At 40.2% G+C, this 26360-nt stretch overlaps 2 protein-coding genes across 23 annotated transcripts in view; one reads left to right on the top strand and one right to left on the bottom strand.

Moving 5' to 3' along the window:
* The window catches only part of RASSF8 (Ras association domain family member 8), a 117346-nt gene extending 100375 nt beyond the window's left edge, over positions 1-16971 (bottom strand). The window contains exon 1 of the mRNA XM_015065197.3: positions 16842-16971. The gene's annotated coding sequence lies outside the window, so the exon portion shown is untranslated. The remainder of the gene's footprint in view (positions 1-16841) is intronic.
* The window catches only part of LMNTD1 (lamin tail domain containing 1), a 509230-nt gene continuing 499637 nt past the window's right edge, over positions 16768-26360 (top strand). For 12 of the 22 annotated variants that reach the window (XM_053226036.1, XM_053226028.1, XM_053226041.1 and 9 more), the window contains exon 1: positions 16771-17911. The gene's annotated coding sequence lies outside the window, so the exon portion shown is untranslated. Of the gene's footprint in view, positions 17912-26360 lie in introns of all 22 variants that reach the window. The other 10 variants (XM_053226046.1, XM_053226045.1, XM_053226044.1 and 7 more) reach the window with 6 other exon arrangements.

The raw sequence follows: 26360 nt of genomic DNA, 5'->3' as shown, positions 1-26360 counted from the left end.
TTATTTCCATAATAGGACTTTTGAAAATTCAAGTTTTGCTTCACTAACTAGACGGTAAGCTTCTTGAAAGGCAGGGGCCATTTCTCATCCTTGTAATACCATCCACCACAAGTATAATTCCTTCAACATAATGTGTGCTTCATAAATGTTTGTGGAGTATTCACGAGGTGATCTAAATACACTGTAATAAAAGACACTGAGCAGTACTCTAAGCCCCAGTTAATTCTAAAGCAATCTCTAAATTTCTTCCTAATGTAAAATCTAAAGAAGTAAAAATCTTAATTCAGAACAGAAATAGAAAAACTGTTTCTCATAACCAATCATGCTATCAACAGAAACTTAAACTAATTTTAGGACAATGTGCTATCCTTCCCCAACCCCTGGGTTGCAAGAGGAGCCGGGGAGTGGGGGTCCCTACCTCAGTTCCTGCCATTCCCCGACTCCATTGTACACATCTAACTTTAAGAAATATCAAAACTACTGTACTTTTCCAACAGACCATGTTCTCCCTTATGTACTGTTCCCAGGGGGGTGTCTATCATTTCCTCAGTATGGAGTGTCCTCCTAGAAAATGCCTTTCTTCCTCAAGTCTTCACTCAAGAGTGAATTTTCCTCTTAAACCTTCCCTGATTTCTTTAGGCAGACTCAGAAACACCTTTCCAGAAACACTCACTTCCAATCCCACCTTAAGAACCCACATCTCCATTTTATCTGTTATCACATTCCAAAAATTATTTCTTTAAATACCTGGCCCAGATACAAACTACCTGGAAGATAAGACTGGTTCTCTTTGTTTTTGCATATCCAGCTGGTAGGCACTCAATAGATACTGTGTGAATGGATTAAAACTGAGCAAAGGAACCAACATCATTTATCTACAAATAGCTAACCTTCCAGGTATTGGGCTCAGAAACTAGTGCTCACCTATCCCTATATTTGGAGGCGTCAGAAAAAACTCAGAGTGCATTCCCAGAAGTTTTCACTGTACCTGAGTATTACTCTCATAGAAACAATGCTATCCATGAATACAGTTCCAGGCTGACACATCAAGCCCTATTTTATTTGAAGGATCTAAAATAGTTAAAACTAGTTGATTTTAGGACTCTCAGAACTAGAAAACATGTTAGTAAAAGATACCTACCTGCCTGTTCTGTGGACCTTTGTGGGCTAGACTAAAATCTTAGCCCTCCCTTTTAGTGCAAATATGCTTGGAAAAAGACAATCTAAGTTCCAAATCACTGTGGACTTCTATAATACACATTTTAAATCAGAGGTTCCCTTTAAACAGTGTTCTCTTTGTAGATTAGACATCGTACTTCTCATGTGTCAGTGGCTTTCTTTCTTCCTCCTTCCTTTTTCTTTCTGTTTTTTCCTCCTCCACTTTTATAATAAAGACTCACCTTAATGGTAGCCCAGATAAATCATAATCTTCTGGAGGAAAAACTTACACACTATATTCACATTTATGCTCCAACCTCAGCTGGGCCCTCAACACTGCTGCATTCTTCCTGCATTCCCCCTTGGGTCCCCTAGCTCCCTGAGTACTTAAGGGCTGCCTGCCCCAAAGCTTCTTTGCTTTGCACAAACTAATACGTCAAAGCCATGTGCTTTTGCTTACAAAGAACCCTCAGCCCTCACTTCATAGAGAAAATGGGAACTGGACATGAGTTCCCTCCTTGCACATCCACCCTCTCTAACTCCAGTTTTTAAATGAAGGACCTCACCACCTAGCAGACTCACAGACTCATGATCTCCAGCTAACCCTTATGCCTAGTTTATAAGGAAGATATCATCATACCTAATTGACCAATGGATGAGAAAACTGAGGAACAAAGAATTAAAGAGTGTGTCCACAGTCTGATGACTACTAAATGACAAAACAGAATCTGGTTGTCTTGATACTGAGTTCATATTGCACTGCACATAGCCACAATTTATTTTCTCAATTCTCCTTCATACGTTCCATGGTCTAGCTGAATTGGGTAACTGAATCTACACAGGCACAAATAAACTTGACTTTGCATCTCTGAAAAAACAAATGTAATCTTTTTCTGATTATAAATACATGCTCATTATAGCAAATTTTGGAAAACACAAAAGAGCATGATTAAAAGTCATCCATAATAAGTAATAAACATAAACAACCTAAAAAACTATACACAATATGGGTGAATCACATATGCTGAGTGTGAGAAATTAAGACACAAAAGAGTACATGTTGTATTATTACATTTCTGGAAGGAACAAAAACAGTCAAAACTCTGGAATGTCACTGAAAGTTAAGAGCACAGGGGGGCTTGTGGGAATGCTGATAATGTTCTATTTCTTAATCTAGGCATTTGTTGCATGGATAGGTTCAGTGTGTAAAAAACTCACTGAAGTGTATATTTATGATATGTATTGTATATGTGTAATACACACACATAGATACACACACACATATAATATACTTGAAGTCAGATGCAGTGTATATATTTTGGTTTATTTTCTTCCTGGTGCTTTTCTTCCTCCTAGATGCCTGGTTTAAAAAAAAAAGTTGTCTATATATGTTTATATTCTGATATTTCCCCCTACAATAAAGCATATGCTTTACCCAAATTACTAGAAATTCTTTATAAATATTTTTAATGGCTATCTAACAGTATATCTGGAAGCTGTGCCACCGTTTACTTAACCAGTGCCCTGTAATCAAACATTTAGATGTTTCCAATTATTATTATAAAATTGCCATAGCAAATACGTTTACCTTTAAGTCATTTAGCCACTCTCTCCTCATACTCTGCTTAATATATTTATAATATATATAACATACTCTGCCATATGTAATTATTTATATATTTACTGCATCCTCATTGCTCAATAAGCTTCCACAGACTACATCACCTCTCCTCATATCATCTACAAAATCCTACTGTTGACCATGGTAGTTGCTACTTGTTGAAGTGTTTTCAAAAGCCAAGTAAAATATCCATTCCTACCAACCCAAATTTCAGTATCACCTCAGTCATCCATGTAACATGAATGTTTTAGTCGTCTATATTTTAAACTCTTTGTTTAGTCTACACAACTATATACTTAGAGGAAGTTTAGTACGGTTCCCCTTGAGGGTATAAATACTAGCTAGCAAATGAATTCATTCAACAACTAACAGTTCCATGCTCTACGAATCCAAGGAGAATCAGACAAGTTCCTGCCATTAAAGAGATTGTAGTTGATGGATAATTAAATATGGATCTCACTTTCAAGGAGATCCACAATCTAGCAGGTGACACGAAACACATCCTGACCTCCGTACTCCTGAGCTTTCGTATCACAATTGCCAAGATGGGGACATATACTGGCTCCAAAGCCAAACTCTGAAAACTCTGCCTTGGGTGGGCACCTTCCTGTTCATTAGTCTGTGGATGAATGTGTTTGCTATATTTAAAATATGTTTTAAAGTATTTTAAAAAAACATTATTAACCCTATCATTATCTCACGATGAAAAGCTACAGTGCATGTCTAATGTACTAATAAAAAAGACACAAAATTATGGCAGAAACAAAAGGATAACTAATAAAAATAGCTGAGAGTGGTAAAAAATATTTTTCTTTTTTTTTCCTTTTGTATATGGAACCCTGAAGGATAAAGGATGAATGGGGCTGAGGGTGAAACAGGCTAACCTATACCTATTAACCTAGCAGTAATAATCAGCCAGAACAGAGAAGATAGATCTTCAGAAGTTTTTCCATTTTGAATATACAACAGGATGATCAGTGTTAAAAATGGAAACTTGGCCCAAAGTTAGTTCAGGAGGCCAGGAAATTGTTCTAGAACAGAAAGGCTGAGTACAGCCAAAACTGAACCCACTGAGGCTCCTATAATTCGAGAGGTAAGGAGTGAAGTTGGACTCCAAGGGCTACTAAGGGGCTCCCCTGGGCTCCAAAGAGACCATAAAGGACCCATCTGCCTCAAGAGATTTTTAATGTAGACAAAGCTGCTCCACTTCAGAAAAAGATGCCCCACTGAACATCCAGCAGCAAGGGCATAACTGGTTACAAAGCTTCAAAGAACCAACTTACACTCCTTGAACTGCACTGGGGGACTGCAAGCTTAGTCTTCTTAGTCACTTTGAACCTATGAACAAATGAGCTTAAGAAGAGCCTCTTAGAAGCTCATCTGTTTGAAATAGAGAGCTTCTGAAATTACAGCACAAAGAAAGAAGAGAAATATGCATGCATATGATATATAAGGAAGGCAAGATGGACTTCTAAGTGAGCGAGCACTTCCTTCAGGAAGAGAGGATAGCCAAGCTTGGTTTTAAAGCTATAAAGTATGGGTAAGAAAGAGACTGAACTATTTTTTCATGTGGCCAAATAGCATATTTAGATGTTGCAGCATCAATGCATAAAACAGCTTATTAGTTTGGTCCTACTAGAGGCCAGCACAGAAAGACAGGTGAGGGAGGAGAGCTGGTGGGCAGCCAAGCAGGGAGGCAGGACAGCCTCCTGAACAGCCCAAGACAGGGAACTAGCGCCAGATTTCAGAGATCCTGTATGCAACCCTGCAGGCATTGACAGAGCTGAGTTTTTAGCAAGTCAGTGACACAATGAGATTTCTGTATCCAAGCAGTCATCTGCTGATATGTGGAAGATGGGTCTCAGGTGGGAAGACCAGCAAAGTGGCAGCAATCTAAATCAGAGATGCTAAATTAGAGTAGTGTATGAAGGGGAAATGGAAAAAAAAAAAATTCCCCAGCAGTCCAGGAGGTAAAAGCAGAACTAGATGAATTAGTCAAAGTGAAATGGCACAAAAAAGGCAAGATTAAGAATAAGGTGGATGATGGTGCCACAAACCCAGGTGGGAAATACAGGAAGAAGTTAGAAGACATGTTGATCCTGAGGAAGTGTTGCATGGTTCAGTAGAGAAGGATCTAGAAGTCAAAGCACAGAACATTAAAGGAACAGATTTGAAAGTCCACCACCATACAGGCCAGAATAAAAACCATGAAGGTGGGTAAGACCACCCATAACAGGAATTCTTGCATTCTGAGGATATGAACCCTTTTGAGAACTTGATTAAAATTCTTACCACTACCCCACTCACTAAAATGTATATAAACAAACATTTTGGAAAAAATACTTGGTAGCTTATAGGCCCCCTGCTACCCACACAGGACCACAGGTTAGGAAATCCTAGGTCAGGGGACAGGTAGGAGAGGTGGGAAGAAGGTCTAAAGCAGCATTTCTCTACAAGGTAGCTACCGGCAAATTGCAGAAGACATATCTTCATCATGCATGATATTGAGCACTCACTGAACACAAGAAATATCCACAACTTCATCTCTGTGACAGCCAAAAAGGGCTCCCACATATTTCCAAACACTACTACCCTTTCTGAGAACCCTTGGTCAAAAGGGAGAAGAGGAAGGAGCAAAGAAGACTGAGCCAGAAAGATCAGAGATGGGAGGAAAAGCAGATCTATTCCTGAGCCAATAAGTCATCCTTATTTCCAAAATACACCCACAATGTGACCCTGTTCCCCACCTTCACAACTAGCACCTCAACTAAGCCATTCCTTGCATGAATTATTGCAATCATCTCCTAATTGGTTTTCTTTTTTCCTTTTCCTTCCTTCCTATTGAGCCACCATGCTGTATATTACATTTCCAGGACTTACGTATCTTATAAGCACAAGTTTGTACCTTTTGACCCCCTTCAACCATTTCAACCACCCCCACTCCCCGCCTTTGGCAACCACTAATCTTTTCTCTGTATCTATGAGTCAGGTGTTTTTTTTTTCTTTAGATTATGCATATAAGTGAGATCATCCAGTATTTGTCTTTCTCTGTTTATTTCACTTAGCATAATGCTTTCAAGGTCTGTCCTTTCAAGGTTTGCCATGTTGTCACAAATGGCAAAACTCCTTTTTTTCTGGCTGAATCATATTCCATATGCTACATTTTCTTTATCCATCCATTGACTGATAAACACTTAGGTTGTTTCCATGTTTAGGCTTTCTGCTTCTATTCTAAATTCCTCTTGACAAGACCTGGAAGCACAGGGAGCCTTTTCTATTTTACTGATTTTATTTAACAAGCATTTTTATAATACTATCTGCCATGCTTTGTTCTTTATAAATATTAACTCATTTCATCCTCATAACAACACTGTGAGATAGAGATCATTCGTATTCCCATTTTACCAATGGGGCACAGAGAAGCTACAGAACTACTACAAGGTCACAGAGCCAGTTAAGTTTAGGGCTGGGATTTTAACTTAAGCAGCCGGCTCCACAGTTCATCCTCTCACCTACTACTCCGTGCTACTCTCCAATTCATTCATTCCTCTCTTCAAGATCCTCAACTGTCTTCTCACTCAAGAGTAAAACCCAAGATCCTTGTCACAGCCAATAAGGGGCCTGGTATATAGGCCCCACTGCCTCATCTCCTGCTATTGTCCCATGCCCTGGCCCCACTCCCAGCCTCACTGATCTGGAGACAACTGTATGTACCTGCTTCAGTGCCTAGGCACTCAATGTTTCCTCTGTGTAGAGTGCTCTTCCTCCAGACAGCTGCAGAGTTACGTCCTTCGCTTCATTAAGTTTTCTACTGAAATGTGTTCTCATGAGTGAGGACTTCCTGCCTATCCAATATCATGTAACACCTCCACTCCCAACCCCAGCATTTTCAATTTCTCCAACTTGTTATATTTTTTTCCTCTGATGCATTTATCATCATATAAAGAATGTAAAATTACTCATTATCTAACTTCCTCCATGGAGCACTTTCTATGAGAGCAGTGTTGTGTGTTTTGTTGTCATTTTTGAATAAATAAATGAACAAAGAAAGAGCGCTGACAAGGAAGCCGAGGAGAAGTCTGGAGACACAGGAAGATAGCTCAACAGTGCAAACACGCTACAAAAAGCTTCTGTTATATTAGAAGTAAGAAGTTTCCATTGATTTTGGCAATTAAGAAATTGGTGCTGTGGCAAAATGTTTCTAAGAAATGGTACCTGGCTGAGGAGTGAGTAGTAGAAGCATTAAGCACAGACACCTCCTCAAAGAAGTTGGCTGAGAAAGGAGACAGAAGTAGACAGGAGGTGTAGCAATGTCAAGAGAGATTTGAGCATATTCTTTCCAGGCTAAGGATAAGAAGAGAAGGAAAGATGAGACTGAAATCCAATAGGGAGAAAGGATTACTAATGGAGAATAGCCTAGAGGGCAGCCAACTCCAGACTGCGAGGGGTGAGGAGGATGTCACCCACGTTAACTAGCAAACACTCTTCTCCCACCTTTCTATCATCTACACTGACAGTGTTCTCTCCTCAGACCACTTGCCTAGACAGACTGTGGAGCACCTGTCTTCTCCAAAGAGCACCGGGGCCTGTTCAGACTCCTGTTCAGTTGGCTCCAAAGAGCACTGGGGCCTGTTCAGTTGAGAGAGAATGAGTATCCACAGCTTAACTGGAGTTGGGTAAGGGAGAAAGGCACTAACTCTTCACTGAGACATTTCATTTACATTCATTTCCATATATGGACACATACAAACATCACTTTTATTCCAAAACACCCCTGAGTGATGAAATAGTAGCCCCATTTAAAGGAAACTTGAGAAGGGGTGAGCTTTATAACTTCTCCAAGGTTACCCAGTCCCAGCCAGGTTTTTAACTGAAGTGAGCAGTCTTTCCAATATACACCATATGTCATGACTCAACAATAGGAGAAGAGACAGACCATCAAAACTAGGAAAATTAAAATGGAAGGTGTAATCTAGGTTGAGAGATTTTCAAAGAGAGAAAACAAATAATTTTCATTAACAGTAAAGCTAATTAAAATTTACAGGGGTAAGTTGTGCATGTCCCACCACCAGACTTTATTATAATACATAGCCAATAACAAAAAGAGAAATAAAGGGAGAAGAAATGTTTGCGTAGGAAAGGTTTACATAAAGGCTACAGTAAGGAAACTAGAAATTTTACTAAACATGACAAAAACACATTCATTGTCCAGAATAGGATTTAGTTGCTTTTCCTTTAGTTTGTTTTATCCAGGTATGAATGTCAACTGATATAATAAAAAGAGATATAAAGGACAACTCATTTCCTACAAAAATGCAAACAACTCAGTAAAGAAATAATAGTCTTTTTAACAAATAGTGGTGAAACAATTAGATTGCCATATGCCGAAAATCAACTCTACCCAAAACTTACTCAATAAAAAAAAAAAAAATTAACTCAATAGACTAAACACCTTAATACCTTGCCAAAGATAGAGATACGGCAAATAAGCATATAAAAAGATGCCCCACATAATAAGTCTTCAGCGAAATATAAATTAAAACAACAATGTAATATTAGAATGGCTGAAATACAAAACACTGACAACACCAAATGCTGTTAAGGATGTGGAAGGGCAGGAACTCTCATTCACTGAGGGTGGGAATGCAAAATGGTACACCACTTGGGAAATGTGGCAATTTCTTATAAAACCAAACATACCCTTACCACATGACCCTAAAATTGTGTTCCTTTGTATTTATCCAAAGGAGTTGAAAACTATGCCCATACAGAAACCTGCACATGGACGCTTCTTGCAGCTTTATTTATAATTGCCAAAAGTTGGACACAGATGTGTCTGTCAGTAGGTGAATGGATAAACAGACTGTGGTACATCCAGATAATGAAATATTATTCAGGGCTAAAACGAGCTATCAAACTATGAAAAGACATGGAGAAAACATAAATGCGTATTAGTAAATGAAAGGACCTATCTGAAAAGGCTACATACCATATGATTCCAACTATATGACATTCAGGAAAAGGGATAACTATGGAGACAGTAAAAAGATCATAGTGGTTTCCAGGGATTAGGAGAGGGAGAAATGAATAGGCAGAGTACAGAGGATTTTTAGAGCAGTGCAACTACTCTGTGGGATGCTATAATGATGAATATGTGTCATTATAAATTTGCCTAAACACACAGTACTTAGAACACTTAGAGTGAGTGAACCCTAACATAAACCATGGACTTTGGGTTATAATGATGTGTCAATCAATGTAGGTTCAACTACAATAAATGCACCATTCTGGTGGGGAATACTGTAATGGAGGAAGCTATGCATGTGTGGGGACAGGGAGTATATGGGAAATCTCTGTACCTTCTCCTCAGTTTTGTTGTGAACCTAAAATTGCTCTAAAAAGTAAAGTCTATTTTAAAAATATAACTTCAAATAGGTGATATACTTCAATGTAAAACCTAAAACTATAAAAATTCTAGAAGAAAATCAGAAAACTTTTAGAAGACAATCTATGTGAACTTAGCTTAGGCAAAGGTTCTTAAAAAGGACACCAAAAGCACAATATATAAGAGAACAAAATCATAAGCTGGACTTCATCAAAATTAAAAACCTTTTCTCTTCAAAAGTCACTGTGAAAATGAAAGTGTGAGCCACAAACTGGGAGAAAATCTTTGCAAAACATATACTGGATGAAGGATTTTTCAAAATATATAATGAACTCTCAAAATTCAACAATTAAAAAAACAATCAACCCAATAAAAACATGGGCAAAACACTTGAACAAACACTTCATCAAAGAAGATACAAACATAGCAAAAAATACATTAAAAGGTGCTTAACACCACTAGTCATTAGGGAAATGGTAAATTAAAATAAAAATGAAATACTGCTGATAACTAAAATTAAAAAAGACTAATCATACTAATTGTTGGGAAGGAAGTGAAGGAACTAGCATGCTTATACACTGCTGGTAGGAAAATAAAATGGTATAATCACTCTGGAAAACAGTTTGGCAGTTTCTGAAAAAGCTAAACATGTATGTCTACCATCACCCTGCCATTCTACTCCTATGTACTTACCCAAGATTAATGAAAACGTATGTCCACACAAAGATTATATGCAAATATTCACAGCAGCTTCCTTTGTAATAGCCAAAAACTGGAAACAGCCCAAATGTCCATCAATAGGTACATACATAATTTGTTGTATATACATATAATGGAACACTATTCATCAATGCTGCATACATCAACATGAATGCATCTCCAAATAAATAATTATTCTGAGTGAAAGAAGTCAGACCAAAAAAGAATATATTACATGTTCCATTAATTTATGTTCTGGAAAATGCAAACTACTCTGCAGAGACAGAGCAAAGCTGTGCTTTGTCGGGGAGGGGATGATGGATAGGGAAGGGACTGCACATGGGAATGGGAAATTTGGGGAGGGTAATATATATATTCACTATCTTGACTGTGGTCATGATTTCATATTTATATATGTACGTCAAAGCTTATCAAACTGTACACTTAAATGTGTGCAGTTCATTGCATGTTACTAAGCTGTTCACCTCAGCTTAGCTCACTAAAGAGGTTTAAAAAAAAAGAGAGAGATGGGGCACCTGGGTGACTCAGTCTGTTGAGCTTCTGACTTTGGCTCAGGACATGATCTCATGGCTCATGAGTTTAAGCCCCACATCAGGCTCTGTGCATCAGCTCAGCCTAGAGCCCGCTTCAGATTCTGGGTCTCCCTCTCTCTCTGCCCTTTCCCTGCTCACTCTGTCTTTCTCTCTCTCAAATATAAACATTAAAAAATGTTAACATAAAAAATAAAAATTAAAAAAGAGATATAAAAGAAGGAAGTCATTATATACAAAAAGAAAATAAGGAAAATGTAGCACAAATAAACTAGTTTACTTTCCTGACATCTAATGGCATCAAGTATTAGAACTTGCTTCAGAAACGCCCAAATTTTACATTAAACACTACAAATTATTCCCAACCTACCTTTCAATACTATTTCTGCAGTAGGATTTCAGAAATTATAAATCTATTCAAATATTTTAAGCAAAAATTAGAGTGATATCTTACTTTTCTGTCCAATACCTATCCATTAAAAGCACTCTAATTTTTCCACTGTATGTGCTTCTTTCTGAAAAATAATTTAATTTTAGGTGATTTTCCAATAATAAATTTACTACAATTAAGGATAAACATGATTAACCAGAAGCCAATGACCATTAACAATCGACAAGATATATCACACACATGAATAAAAGCTGGTAGAAAAGTATTACAGCTCTCCTCTTGTTACAACCTATACTCATATCTGATTGCTTATCAAAACAAAGAGTTAAAACATATGCTGAGAAAACATTTTTCTTAATGCATAGAACTTGACAGCATTGGAGTTAATTGTAATGAGCTTTGTGATATATTTGAATGTGACAAAAAAAAAAAAAAAAAAAACATTGCCAAAAATAAGTCTTCTAAATCCAATAGCAAGGCTGTGAAATAAATAGGTAATAGATATTGTTGGTGCTATAAAGCTTCAGGCAACTCATTCAAGGTCACCCAAAGTAACCAGTAAGCACGTACGTATGTATGTATATATATACATACATATGCATATGCGTGTGTATATGTTAATATATATATTAATATATATATATATATGGGGAAAAATAACTAGGACTCTCAACCATAACTTTTTTCTCCTCCATAGTAGTAGCTACTCATGGTGCAAATATCCTGGAGCACAGAGACCTACCTCAAAGACAAATCAAAGGGCATGCCCCTTTCTGGCCCCACGTCCGGTATTTTATACAAGTAAATTCAGGTCTAAATAAATAAAAAGGTAAGGTAATGGGCTGAGCTAGAGAGGGCTTCACTATCTTGCCATGCCTTCCTAACTAGAAAAATAAAGGGTAGGGAAATGGAGGAACAACAAAAACAATTTCTTTGAGTGAAGCAAATGTATGGAAAGGTTATGGTTCCTTTTTATGATTTTGACTGGATGAACCACTCACTGTTCTTTTGCGAGAGCACTTAGCCTCAAGCTTGGCATATAATAGGGACTTAAAAATGCTGCTGTAATCTCCCTTACTTTCCCAATCCAAGGGCATCCAGCTTCTTGCTGACAAAAACTCAAGAGTCTAGACCACTTATGAGGTATAACATTTAGGAGACACCCAGAGGTTAAATGCAAACAAATAAATCGTGAAAGAACTAGAATCAACTCCTAAATTCTCTGTATACTTTATGACCTAAAGTATAAGCTACAAAACGAAAGAGGAGTTGGATTTATACTCTAAGAGTGCAAGGGAAAATTCTAAAAAGAAACTCAAGTCCTAAGAAATAAGTCAAAAGAAATGTGGGTTATTACTTAAGAATCAGAGTAGAAACATTAATACTAAGGACATAAGCACTTTAGAACTATAGTGCATCAAACTAATAATTTGTAGAAAGCAACCACATGACAAAAATACTCAAAGCTTTAAGCCTTCCTTGGCCTTGGAAAGTCATGAGACTTTTTTTGCTAAAAGAAGGAATGCTTTAGTGAGAGAAGGAAAAAGAATTTACAGACCTCTAGGTGGCTCCAATTTTTAAATAACTACTCTGCTACCTTAACTAAATGTTCAAATGATATGTAGTTATTTATGCAAGTCACATCAACAGCTGGAAAGTACTAAACATCCTTAGAACTAGAACTCTCATCTTTCTGCTAGTTTTCTCTACCTTCCTTTGAAGTCTGACACTGAGCGATCAATAGCTGCTAACATATTATCCTATGACATGTGTAAAATAATATGAACTACTAAGATTTTTTTCTTTCAGTAATCCTGTGCTGATGAAAAAAAACCGTAATTACTTTAATGATGTACTTAGAAAAAGGATTATCTACAACAGAAAATCACAAGGGTAACACTAATTAAAAGGTGTCTCAATTTATTACTATGAATTTTCCACATAGCCCAAATGCATTAATTTTGCCTCGTATCTGCAAAGGCTGTTTCATATTACACATTTAACACCAGCAATGAAGGAACACAGGAGAGCACCAGTCTGGCTTTTCTGTTATGAAAAGCAGAATGAACAGTGACATAGGAGGCAACCAAGACACAAATATAAAACTGACATTATCTTATTAATTATAACAAGAATCCTTTATTGAGCACCTACTAACTATACCAGGCACTGAGTATAGACTGGTGAATAAACCAGGTATTACTTCAACCTTCAGGCTAAGAAAGAAACATTAAGTAAATAATATGTAAGTTATGATACACACAAAGAAGGCAAGATGATTGTGCTATGAGGGAGAAAATAAAGAATTTCTAAATGACATGATGCTAAGGATAGGGTCTTCTCAGAGAAGACATTTATAGAGAGGATATTTGAATCCATATCCAAGGATGACAAATTACTCAAGGAGATGGTCCTAAAATAGAAAGACCAATAGCATGAGCAAGAGCCCTGATGTGAGCCTGCTGGAGAACTGAACAATGTGGCTAGCAAGAGACGAAGATTGGGGGTGGGCAGTGCCCAAACCATGCAGGACTTTATAGGTATGTTGAAGATCTAATATTATATCTGGAGAAATAAATGTGTTTTCTTAGAGCTTTGAAGACTTTAAATAGCAAGTGACATTTTTTTTTCTTTTTAGGCTGCTGGTAGGAAAAGAGACTGGAAGGGATACAGAGTACATGCAGAAGGCAATGGGGAAAGATAATGGTGGCCTCAAGTGGAATGGAAACATAGTGGAGATTGAAAATCAGACAGGTTTGAAAGAGATTTTTCCAGAAAAGTAAATAAAGACTTTGTGACAAACTGGATGGGGGTGGGGAGGGGAGGTGAGAACAGAAGTGAATGTTAAACTCTAGCCTTCTGGCCTGAGCCACTTGTTGGATGGAGGGGATGAAAAACACAGGAGAAACAGGCTGAAAGGTTGGGTAATCAAGAGCTCAGTTCTTGAGAAGTGTCAGATACTGTCATGTATTGACTGAGATGTACCAGACACTATGTTAGCTATTTCACTTGTCACAGCATCCCTTTTAGGAACAGTATTCCCATTTTACACAAAGCAAACTGTAGATCATGAGGTTGAAGTAGCATGGCCAAGCTAAATCAGTTCAAAGTGACAAAGTCACTTGCTACTCAAGTCTGGTTGGCTGGCTGTGGGGTAAGCATTCTTTTCACTATACACAGTTCTTGGAAACTATGTCCATACTTCCCATTTTGAAATCTACATGGGGTTGGAGCAAGCTAGCACCCAAGGTGAGTAAACAGGTGATATGTTATTTTTTATTTTTATTTAAAAAAAATTTTTTTTCAACGTTTATTTATTTTTGGGACAGAGAGAGACAGAGCATGAACGGGCGAGGGGCAGAGAGAGAGAGGGAGACACAGAATCGGAAACAGGCTCCAGGCTCTGAGCCATCAGCCCAGAGCCCGACGCGAGGCTCAAACCCACGGACCGCGAGATCGTGACCTGGCTGAAGTCAGACGCTCAACCGACTGCGCCACCCAGGCGCCCCGAAATGTTATTTTTTAAATCCAAGTTCTCAGGGGTGCCTGGGTGACTCAGTTGGTTAAGCGTCCGACTTCAGCTCAGGTCATGATCTCACAGTCTGTGAGTTTGAGCCCCGTGTCGGGCTCTGTGCTGACAGCTCAGAGCCTGGAGCCTGCTTCGGATTCTGTGTTTCCCTCTCTCTCCCCCTCCCCTGTTCATGCTCTGTCTCTCTCTGTCTCAAAAATAAATAAGAACATTAAAAAAAAAATTAAAAAAAAAAATAAATCCAAGTTCTCAGATTTATGATGCATAATGTTTCCCTATCCCCTCTCCACTTCTCCCTGCAGAGTTTTGCAATGTTTTGAACACCCACAAGATACCTAGGACCTTAATGGTTTACAATAAAGGAGCAAAGCCACTATGCCAGAAATCAACGATAATGAAAAGAGCAACAACACCCAGCAGTGAACAATATTTTTACTCACAAACCATACATGAATCAATATAAGACAGATCAACTGAGTAAGAAATTCTGAAAAACTATTTCTCAAAATGGCTAAACCATTCAAGTAAAAAATTAATGCAAGCCACCCAGTACAGAAGGCTACAAAAGGAAGTATTGAGATTTCCATTAAACAATCAAAAACTTAAAAGGATACAATGTTAGGCAAAAAGAAAGGATACCATAACTGTAGAATTTAAAATCTGCAATTCCCAAATATCTCAACCAAATGCCAAATTCAGTAAATGTGCATGCTAAAACCTGAACATTCTTCTTTTTAACTGCTTTTCTCTGCAGCACATTGACACTTTAGCAAACTGAAATGCCTTTCCTATCTGCACAGTCTCATGATTCTCTCCCTCTCTGGGCTGATGTCCCCCTCAGCTATTGAAGCCAGAAATTAGGCTTGATTAATGAACCTAGAAAGAACTCAATGCATTACTAACAATTGTGTCTATTACTGAAAGTACCAGCTTGAGGCTCTTAAAAGGAGAGAAAATGAGGAAGGGAGAGATTTTTGAAAGGTCTTATCGCCTACATTACAAATTCTATTTTGTTAAGTCTGATCCTTCAACAGAATAATCAAATTACATTCAGTCTTCTTAAAGCTGGGTATGGTCACATGTAATTTTCATGGTTTTGGGAGATTCCCCATGGAGATAAATAAAAAGTAGCATTAATATGCCCACTAAAAGATAAACACACAAACCACCCCCCCCCCCAATGATAGTACTACAGTGTCCTTCTGCCAGATTCTTGTGTCCACCTGCACCTCTCCCTGCAGAGATCTAGCTGGCATTCACTACTGCCTCACCCAGGCAAAGGACGGGATGCTGAAAATCCATTAAGAAAAGCTTCCCGTTTTCTAGTCCTTCAAAACAGGATCGCCAACTGCTGACAACCCAAAGAAGAAAGAAAAAAAAAAAAAAAAAGAAAGACGGCGGGGGGGGGGGGGGAGGAGGAGGACTACCTGAGGCCTTCTACCAGAATGAGGGGTTAATCCAATCGGCAGAAAAGCTGAGCTCTATACCTTTTTAAAGGTCCTTTCTAGTGACACAACAGATCTAACGAAGAATTGCTGAGCCACATCATACTGGAAAATTTGTAAATGTTCCTCCTCGCTGTTACCAGGCTGGAAGAATTCTTTTTAATGCAATGCTGTGATGCACTGACACAGCTAACCTGATGGGTTTCACAGCTATGAAATGTGCCCTGCATCTATTTCTCTTCTAAGTCCCTAAAGACCAGGGGCAATGCTGACCCGTAATTACATTCAACGCTTGCTCTGCTCAAGATGCCATTTGATGCTGAAAAAGTAGTGGTTTAGCAACACCAGGCGGCTCTAGGATGCTAAAATAACAACGCCAACACTCAATTACGAACCCAGGTACTCGCTTGTAAGCTCTAGTGCCGCACAAGGAGCCACATTCAAAGCTCACGTCCCTTCAGGTTGAAGCTTATGATGCTTTCTGCTATGAACCCTCGCAAAGTTTCTAGTCTGCAAAACGGAATTACTTTTAAAGTCCCCTCGTCTGGACTCGCCTCTCCAGACGGGTTGGCGGCAAGGGGAAATAGGGACGGAGAACGGTTAAGCGTTCAAACAAAATTTTAAAACCTAAAAACCAATCCTGTTTTCAGAGGAGAAAGTAAGCGTTCACCAAACCGCCACCCGGCAAGCGAACATCCGATTTCCATTTGGAGAGAAAAATGTTAAAGAAGCCATACATACATTTCCCTGCCCAACAAAAGTGGCCTCTAAACTCCCCTGCCAAGGACACTGGGAGGAAACAGAGAAGCAGGACACAAGCTTGTACTTCTCAGAGGCGCGTGTGCGCGGCGGGCAGAACGCGCAAAGGCGAACACAACAGGGAAAAGGTGAACCGGAGGAACTGGGAGCCAGTGGCCGCAGGGTAGAACCGGCGAAGAAACCCAAGGTGCAGACGGAGGGGTGAGGGGGCGGGGAAGGGAGAGCCCGAGGCTCCAGGAGGAGAAGGGAGGGATCCTAGACGTTGCCCAGAAATCGCAGCAGCGGAGTAAAGTTAATACTTACTCAGTTTCGCAACTGCGCCGCCCCCGCAGGCCGCCCGCCCAGGCCGGCCGGGGCGCTGAGGACGCGACGGCGTCCGAAGCTCGGCGGCCGCCCAGCTCCTGTCCCGGCCGTGCCGCCCGGCGCGCCTCCCTCCGCCGCACTCGGCGGGCCGCACGCCCCGCACCGGCTGGAGGCCCCGGCTCCCGGCGCGTCCTCTCGGCGCACCTCCCGGCCAGCGCTAGGTGAGTGTGGACGCCCCTGGCTGAGCTGCCGCGTTGTGGGAGCGCGCGGGCAGCGGCTGTGCCGCCCGCAGGAGCCGCCCCCAGCGCCGCCGCCGCTGCCGCGGTTGGTCTAGCGAGGCTCGGCGAGGAGCGGGGCGGCGAGCGTTGTGCCGGACGGTGGAGTTGGCGGCCGGCTCGCTCCCGCGGCCGGTGCCTCTGGGCTGGGGGCCGGGCTGGGGGCCGGGCCGGGCTCGGGCACCCGGGCGGCTCCGCCCCTTCGCCGGGCCGCGGGTAGAGCGCGCGAGAGGAGCGGCGCGGGGGCGCCCCCCTCGGCCGGGCGCTCGGGTTACAGCCCCGGCTCTCCGGCTTCCCCGCCCGCTCCTTGCCGGTTCACTCGCGCCGTGAGAGACATTGTAACGGAACTGGGACGCCAGCGCTGCATTGTGGGAGCTTTTAAAGCGGCGGGGAGCGCGGCGCAGCCGCTCGGGCCCACCGGGCCAAGCTCACCCCGGCGCCCCTAGCTCGGCCCCGCCGCCGCTCGCCCCATCACACACCCCCGACCACCGGGGCCTATGGACCAGAAAAGCCAGAAATGGTGAGGTGACCAGTGCCTATTGACTCTCACAGGAGCAAAATCTTCCAGAGCTCCGGGTGAGACTTGTAAAACTGCCCTCTACGGTCATGTCGGAAAGTAGGAGGCTTATTCTGCAGACGCTTAAAAAAGGAAAGAAAACAAAACAAAACCTTCCATCCTCCACGGACTGGGTTTGAATTGCTTTTCATCTGGAGTGGCAGTGATTCAGCGACCCCCTTCTCAGCGGCAGGCAGTGACAGAGACAGGAGATGAAAAACACAGCAAATGAATCAGACGTGAGTAACCAAGTTTAGAAAGAGCTGGGCTCAGATTCAGAAAACTCCCCCCCTCCCTGACCCTTAAATACAGCAAATCGTCGAGGAAGAAAACCAGTGCTTTCATCTGGAAATGCAGATATGTATGTGGTTCTCCCTATCCCACCTTTTTTTTTTTTTTTAAATGGCACGCAATTACTCTAGCCACTGGACAAAATTCAGTCTTTGGTCCAGGCTTGTGCTCACACATGCCCACAACTCAGCAACAGCTATTAATTTGGAGGGAGATGGAGTGAAGATAATGGTCGAGATACAAGAAAACATTCCAATTATAAAATGCCCCTTTTAATTCTCCAGACAGTTTTCTTTCTTTCTTTTTTTTTTAAATCAAAACAAGGATATTAAATTTGAAGGACAACTTGGTACAGCTTCTCTTACCAAAGACCTGATTTGTTTTGTTTTGAGTTTGTGTTTGTAAGTCTTTTGTTTCTTCCTCTTGTTTTTTGACCTTTAGTTATTGCACAGCTCATTAGTTCCTTTGCCTTTGAGGTGAACTGAGGAGAAAGAGAGATCAGTGAGACTCAAATTTGGCTGATAAACATTTGGAGGATTTGTGGACAAGGAGAGTTCTCTAGGATTCAAATGCAAACTCTGAGGGAATTTTATTTAAGGTGATTCCTTAGGGCATGGATCCTCTTCTCAAGAGGACTTTTCCAGACTTAACGTTAACATTTCCTAAACTCTCATTCCCTTGTCAACCTTTCACTCCACTGAACAACATCAGTCACCCACCTAATTGCCAAATCTAATGGAAAAATTTAATCCGCATTTTGTTATGCCCTTTGTGGCATTTGCCAATTTTGACCTCTTCCTTCCTTGAACTTTCCTCCCCCCACCCTTTTTTGTTGTTGTTGATAGTCCTCCCTTTTTGGTGGAGGTCTTGAAACAGGGGTGAGTGATAGCTGGCAGAAGTGTGGCTATTGTTAAACTAGGATTCAGGATCTTACTGAAGGACATATCTTTTATCTTTCTGTAAGGGGAATGGAAGTAGAAGAAGAACCTTAATCTAGTTTCTGTTGGTCACCAGTAGCGTCCTGACCTCAATTTTATCACACATCCAGAGGTGAACAGTGGACTGGCTTATGACAACCGACTTTCACATGACTAGCATTTAAATCAGGATGAAGTTGACTGTGATAGTATAACCATGACCAATATTTAGGAACACTTACTAGGCTCCAGGTACATGATGAAGTATCCCCGCCTCCAAACCAGCGTGTGTCTTACTGATGGTGCCAGAGTCAAGTGAATTTATCTCTGTCCAGTCCTGAATCAACCCAGAAAAATCTCTTCTCTACCTCAACCCCATATGGTTAATACATTTTTTCTTCAGTGTAGAGTGCAATTTGTTTTAAGCTTTCTTAGCTATAATCACATCCCTGTTAAGCTTTCCTGAGATCATACCAAATGTCCTTGACAGGATTTTGTAAACAACTCTTATTTCTGGTTTCTAATATATTCCCCAAAAGTAATCTACCTAGAATCAGTGAGTATTCATGCACCTTAAGCCCTGTGACATAATCAGATTTGACTTTCAGGAAAATAATCTGAGAGGATAGATTCAGAAAAGAGGAGAATCCCAAGAAAGATTTGTGAAGGGGGAGGGGGACACCATCTAGAGATATATTACTGTGTATTATTATTTTCCTATTGCTACTAAAAAAGTTACCACAAACTTAGTGGCTAAAATCAAGAATGTGTTATCTTGCAGTTCTGGAGGTCAGAAATTCTAAAGTCAAGGTGTGGGCTGTGTTCCATCTGGAGTCTCTAGGGGAGAATCCATTGCTTTGTTTTTTCTAGTTTGTAGATGCTATCTGATTTCCTTGGCTTGTGGCCTCTTCCTCCGTATTTAAGGCAATAGCATACATATCATCTTCAAATCTGTCTCTCTTCTTGTGACCTCTGCTTCATGGTTAGGGGCTATCTTTTTCTCTAAGGTAGGCAAAGAAAATAGGAATTGATGTAGATACATTTCTAGCCATATATGTTACAAACTGAATTGAACCGGATTATTTGTAGGAAGAGATGAGTGCTTTAATTATTAGTCACAGCATCACAGGGATAACTTATTTGACTGTAAAATTGCTGAAGTGGTGACCCATTAGTCCAGCTAAACCTATATCCGTCCTGGTCACTCGTGTAACTGAAACCCAAGGTGTAAACACACTCAGAAAACCAGGTTCAGATCTGCACTTTCTGGGGATAATTCCCTTTCTCTGGAAATGCCTGGCAACTCTTTTTTATGGTGTCTAGTAGACTCATATTGCCAAGTTTGAGAAACATGTGTCTAGACCAACATTTCCCAAACTGGCCTACCAGGGAACATCATCCTGTAAGATGGGATACTGGGAAGACAGTTGCTCCATGCTTGGATATAAGGTCCATAGAACACAGTTGTGATTACAGTTTAGGCCAACCAAGAACCTTGTCAGTGAGACAGATCCATCAAGGACAGAGTGTTGGGAAATTCTTTCATGAGGAAGTCTAAGGGAGAAACAAACATTTTGTCACAACAAATAGGTATGTGTGCTGGCAGGAATAAATTATGGGCTTATGATTATAACTTATTTTTTTTATTATCTATCCCCACCTTTCCTTCTTTTTCTCTTCTTCTTTCCCTAACTGTATGTTTCACCCAGACTACTTACAGCTTCATAACCTCTCAAATGGTGGCTCAGGACCACTTCTTATTCTTTCCCACATCACCTTGAAATTGCCTGTGTACCTTTAAAAACATTTTTTTAATGTTTATTTTCTGAGAGAGAGAGAGACAGAGTGTGAGCAGGGGAGGGACAGAGAGAGAGGGAGACACAGAATCTGAAACAGGCTCCAGGCTCCCAGGTGTCAGCACAGAGCCCAACGTGGGGCTCAAACTCATGAACTGTGAGATGATGACCTGAGCCAAAGTCGGACGTTCAACCGACTGAGCCACCCAGGCGCCCCGAAATTGCCTGTTTACTTTTACAGCCATTCCTATCCTCCCCTAACGTCACCTCTACCTGCTTTGTAAAGCCAGGAACTATGTTGTATTTATCACTGTATTCCCCATGCCTGATACAGGGCCTGGCTCAGGCTGGAAGCTCAATTAATATTAGTTGAAATAACAATTAAATGAATGAGTGACAATATAAATGGAACAAACTCCGGGCACCTGGGTGGCTCAGTCAGTTGAGCATCTGACTTCGGCTCAGGTCATGATCTCACAGGTTCGTGAGTTCAGGCCCGGCGTCAGGCTCTGTGCTAACAGCTCAGAGCCTGGAGCCTGTTTCAGATTCTGTGTCTCCCTCTCTCTACCCCTTCCCCATTCATGCTCTGTCTCTCCTCTGTCTCTCAAAAATGAGTAAACGTTAAAAAAAATTTTTTTTAATAAAAAAAAATAAATGGAACAAACTCATGCCACTTACTCACCTGTTATACTTGTCTTTAATTAATAAACATTTTGAAAAATGTAATAAACTGTGGTATTGTGCTAGGTTCTGAGATTATAAAAATTAATATGACATAATCTCAGCCTTCCATGACCTCACAGTTCATCTAAGGAAACACATACTTAAAAAGAAAATAAGGCAGGTAATACTAGTTCCCTATCTCATTTCCTTTCTTCCTTTTGCTCTTAGTAACAGAAATCTGATTTTGTGCCCAGTGAAAAATTTCATTTCATAACCTTCCTTGCAGAAGGCAATGGTATGTGGATGGGAGGTATTGTATGGAACTCCTTATTTGTGTACCTGGTGGTAAGTTACTAGCAGGGCTGACTCAAGCCCTATGATTGCTTGGAATATGATTGATATAGCTGGAGTTACAGCAGCAATCTTGTGACATCAATGCTACCTGGAAGCTCAAAGTCATATGCTAAAATTTGTACAAATGGGGTCATTTATTCAGCCTATCACTATTACTGATAAATTTGGAAGGAAAAGGAAAACAGTCACCTTTTCTCTTCAGTATGTATATATGGAAAGCAAGTAAATATGGTGTTCTTTCCCATTCTTAATGAAAAACCTGTATACATACTGAAATAAGGTAAAGATATGTAAATATTGTGATTTATTTGACCAACATAAAGGGGCTTTTTAGAAACAAAGCACAGTTCTCAGATCTGTAGGAATTTTTAATTTCATGATATTTTCTTCTTAAAAAAAAAAAAAAAGATTTGTTACCAAGTCATAAACAACCCCTTAAGCAACCCTCCAATAACTTGATGGGGAGGAGAGTGATGACCAGTATATTTTGTTAAGCAATGAAGTACAGTATGGAATTAAAATACAACATAAGCTATAAATGGGAATTGTAACTGGCTATACCAAAAGGAATACATGCAAATATATTCAGAAATAGTATTTAAAATATGATTGGGTCCTATTTATGTAGAAGTTTTTTGAGAGGATAATCCCATGAAAATGAAAAAGTCTTGATATTTTTTATTATAGGCTAGAAGAATGAATTTAATCAGCTGAGATTAACTATAGGGGGCTCTCTACAAGAGCCTATATTAGGATCAGTATATTGGGGGAAAACAGTGAATGCAGTACCTGGTGTTATGAGGTTGCATCTTTGTAAATACATGAAGTAAAATCTGGTCTGTCTGGACTTCTTTCAACCTGAATACTACTCACCACTCTTCCTATACTTGTGCAATACTATAATTGAGGTATATAATGATGACCTAAAATGACTTCTGAATCATAGCAGAAAGATTAAATTATCTTCTGCTTTGCCTGTATATATTTAATTATATTTTTATTAATTGCAATCTGGAAATTTGATCTGTTTTATAACACTGCTAGATTAACCAGAACCTGCTAATCTGGGACCCAACCATCCACAATCCAGAATTTATAGTTCATGGGAAGAAAAAACCCAACAAGTGATTAAAAGTGTAAGATTTATATGATCACAGCAAGAATAATCATTACAAATTAACTTAAAATCATCCAGCCACATTTTTAAGAATTACAACAAGTGTATTGGTTAATAATAAATGCTACATAGATAATTTTTAAAATAGGTATAAAAATTAATGTTCTATAGTAAGAGAAAAAATAGAGTATGAATAAATAAGTCTTCAGTTTGGATTTGATAGAATGTGGTCTGTTAGTGTCTACAAGAGAGCAGATATTAGGTATAGGCCTAGAAATAGTATAAATTGAGTTGGGTTATATGTCCAGATTTGGTTTAGGGTCCTGTTAAGTTGCTCCTTATTTTATTTTTGGTTTTCCCAGAGATGTATTATTCTGGTGCCAATAAAGGACCTCCAATAAATACATGGAATAAGTATGTATCTGAGGTAGGGTTACATAAGTGGAGCCTGAGACAGGGATTCTGGTGCAAGTGAATTATTGGGAGCATGTCTCAGGAGAGGGGATGTGAGGGAGGTTGCATGGTGTGGGGGGAATAAAGCTATGTAAGGATATGGTCTCAGCTGGAGACCAGCTTCAGCCTGATTCTATGGGGAATCTAAAGAAGGAATTGTGCCACAGAGTTGGCCACTTGGGGCAGGAAGCTGGCCTTTTGCACCCCATTATCAGTTACTCATTAGCTGAAGGTTGGTGGTAACTCCCAAGGCAAGGCACTTTCTGTTCTCCCAAAGGTAATCTCTGAGAGGAGGGCAACTACTAGCAGCCAACACTTACACAGTAGCTAGGGATGCAAGTACCAGTCCAAGAAGGGGATCTGGGCAGGGCACCAAGAGTATCCACTACATGTTGTATATAGGTTAGAGGCCCAGAACAACCCTTAATGATCCCATAACAACTGAAGCATACTACTAAAAGCACTACAGAGGTGAAACAACATGTATGACCTTGTTTCTAAAGGAAAAACGTTCAGAGCACAACTAAGGATGCAAGGAACATAACTTCTTTCCTGGCATGGGCTCTCCTCTCACCCTTTGTGTCAAGCAGTGGTAGTAATGGCAGCTTCAGGGACTGAGGCAAGGTGCCCATCAGGGAAGGAACTAAGGATGTTAGGAAAATTTAGTATCAATCCAGAGAGGCTGGGATGGCGGTAGGGGACTCTTGGGTTAAGGCTTATATCTGAGGTCAACTTGCCAGTCTCCCCCTTTCTTTTCTTCCAGTGGTCCCGAAAACATATGTACCTGCTTATCCTTACTCTATCAATTCTGTTGCTGCCCACCAGGATTTCTATATCCCTTGACCTCCTCCAGAGCCCTACTTAACTTTCTCCAAACAGCTCTTCCACCATTCCTTGTATAACAAACATCCAACTTCAGCTTCTCTGACATTTTTTAATAGTTTGACAGCTAAATACGATGGTAGGTATGGGGAAAGGGAATAAAAATCCTTCCCATGCTCTCTCCTTTCTAGATTAGCCCAATTAGCCAAGCCCAGCATGGGTGCTACAGGTGGGTCTTTGGGAAAAACAAGCCCATGTATTTGATTCACTTGCATTTCAAGGGAGCACCCAGAAGCTGTTTTAGGAGGTGCTCGGTGAAGGTTCTGGGATGCAGTGTGGGAGTGTAAGTAGACAACTCCAGAAGAGATACAGGAGTGAGCAGGTGGTACAGGAAGAGGGACAAGGCAGTGCATACTGTTCCTCTAGAAAACTCAGGGACTTCCTTCTCTTCCCTCCTGGCCCTTTATCCCCACTCTTCCCTCTCCTGGCCCTACCTTCCACTGAAGACACCATTTTAGACTAATGAAAGATACGTTGACAACTGAGAATATGTCAGTTTGGAGCAGGAGTAGGAAGATACTGGCTACTATAGGCTCTGAAGGAAGGAAGGAAAATCATAATTTTTTTGCTAATCTGGGAACGGAAGAGACATTACTGGGGTGGAAATAAATGACTCGAAGAACTACTGATTTTGAAATTGTAAATACTCCCACTTTGGCTTGAATCGGAACATTTCCTAATACTAAAATAAACTAGGGGTTGGGGTTGGCCTCTGGAAGTACAGTCCATGTAGATGCTGTATGGCACAGTGGAAGGTAGGAGGTGGGGCTGGTTAAGACATCAATGGTATAATCATCCCATGCCTGACATTTTCTAAGAGAGACTCTTCCCTTCCTCCTGGAGATCCCAGTCTTCCTGACCTGTATGGGTGGCAAGTCAATCCATTTAAATAAAAGAACTTTAAAAGAACTCTAATGCCCTTTTCTCAGAGATTTTGGAGAGATGCCAAGACAGATCTTAGGTTCAAGTCCTAACTGCTTCTTATTACCTGGGCGACCATAGTCACATTGTTCAGGGTCTTGGACCTTAGTTTTCTTATCTCAAAAATAAGTAAATAAAAATTAAAAAAAAATAAGATATAGGAGAGGAGAGAATGATAGTAGTAGCACAAAAAGAGTTATTGTGATTAACTAGAATAGTGTGTGTACAACATTCAGCACAGTGCCTGGTTATGTAAGTGGTGTTATTATCTGCAGGCACTTAGGTGAGAAGGTACTTCCAGCAAAGCCAATAACTATAATTTATTGTTTCAGGATACTCTGTGCCAGAGTGTTCTAAATGCTTCTCATATATTAACTTTAATACAACAACTTTATCAGGTAGGTACTATTATTACACCCATTTTGTAGATTAGGAAGTCAAAGCAGAGAGAGATTAAGTAATATACCCAAGATTCCATTGTTGGATAATGGCATAGCTGGGGTTCAGACCCAGGAAGTATGGCTTCAAAATCTATAGTCTTTACCCGTACAATATGTAATCGAAGAGTGGGCAAGAATTAAAAATAGCAGAGAGAATTAAGCATAGAATTGGCACAAATTCAAGGTGAAAAGATCAGAATGGAATCACAAATTGAGATCTAGGTTAAGCAGGTTCCTTTCATCCAGAATGTGCTGAGGAGAATGGGTGGGGAGTGAAGATTGGGCAGACCCCACAGCATTAAAACCTCCTCATCATGTACTGTTTATCTAGCAAAATAAGTTAGCATACTACTTTAAGATTGATAAGTTTCCAAGTCAATATATAAGCAAATCGAGAAAATAACCCACAGATAACCATGACTAAGGTAACCATGTGCATTTTAAAGGGCATTCCTGGTTGTATGTGTCTTTTACTAGGTAAAGGACCATCCTAAAAATTACCCAGTGAGTGCTAGTTCTACTGCTTAAATCAGCTTTGTCACTCTGGGCAAGTCCTTTTACTTTCTGGGACCTCTGTAAGATAGAAGTATGAGCTGCCAATGGTTTTTGGAACCCCAGCATTGACTGGCAGATCTGGCTGCCAAGTGGGAGTCCCCTTTCCCTCTTCTACTGTTCCCTATTTATCCCCCATGTGTGTTTATTGCAAAACACTTCATTCCAGGTGGGACTGCATTGTTCTTATAGCAAGGGCTTACAAAATTACCTCCAATATCACATGTAGCTCTAACATTCTGAATATATGAATCATAAATAATTGATTCCATTGAAAGAGAGGAGACATGGCAGAATAGGCT

Source organism: Acinonyx jubatus, chromosome B4 (assembly GCF_027475565.1).
Source record: "Acinonyx jubatus isolate Ajub_Pintada_27869175 chromosome B4, VMU_Ajub_asm_v1.0, whole genome shotgun sequence".
NCBI lineage: Eukaryota > Metazoa > Chordata > Mammalia > Carnivora > Felidae > Acinonyx > Acinonyx jubatus.
The sequence above is the reverse complement of the archived record's forward strand: the minus strand, read 5'-3'. Positions and strand labels throughout refer to the sequence as shown.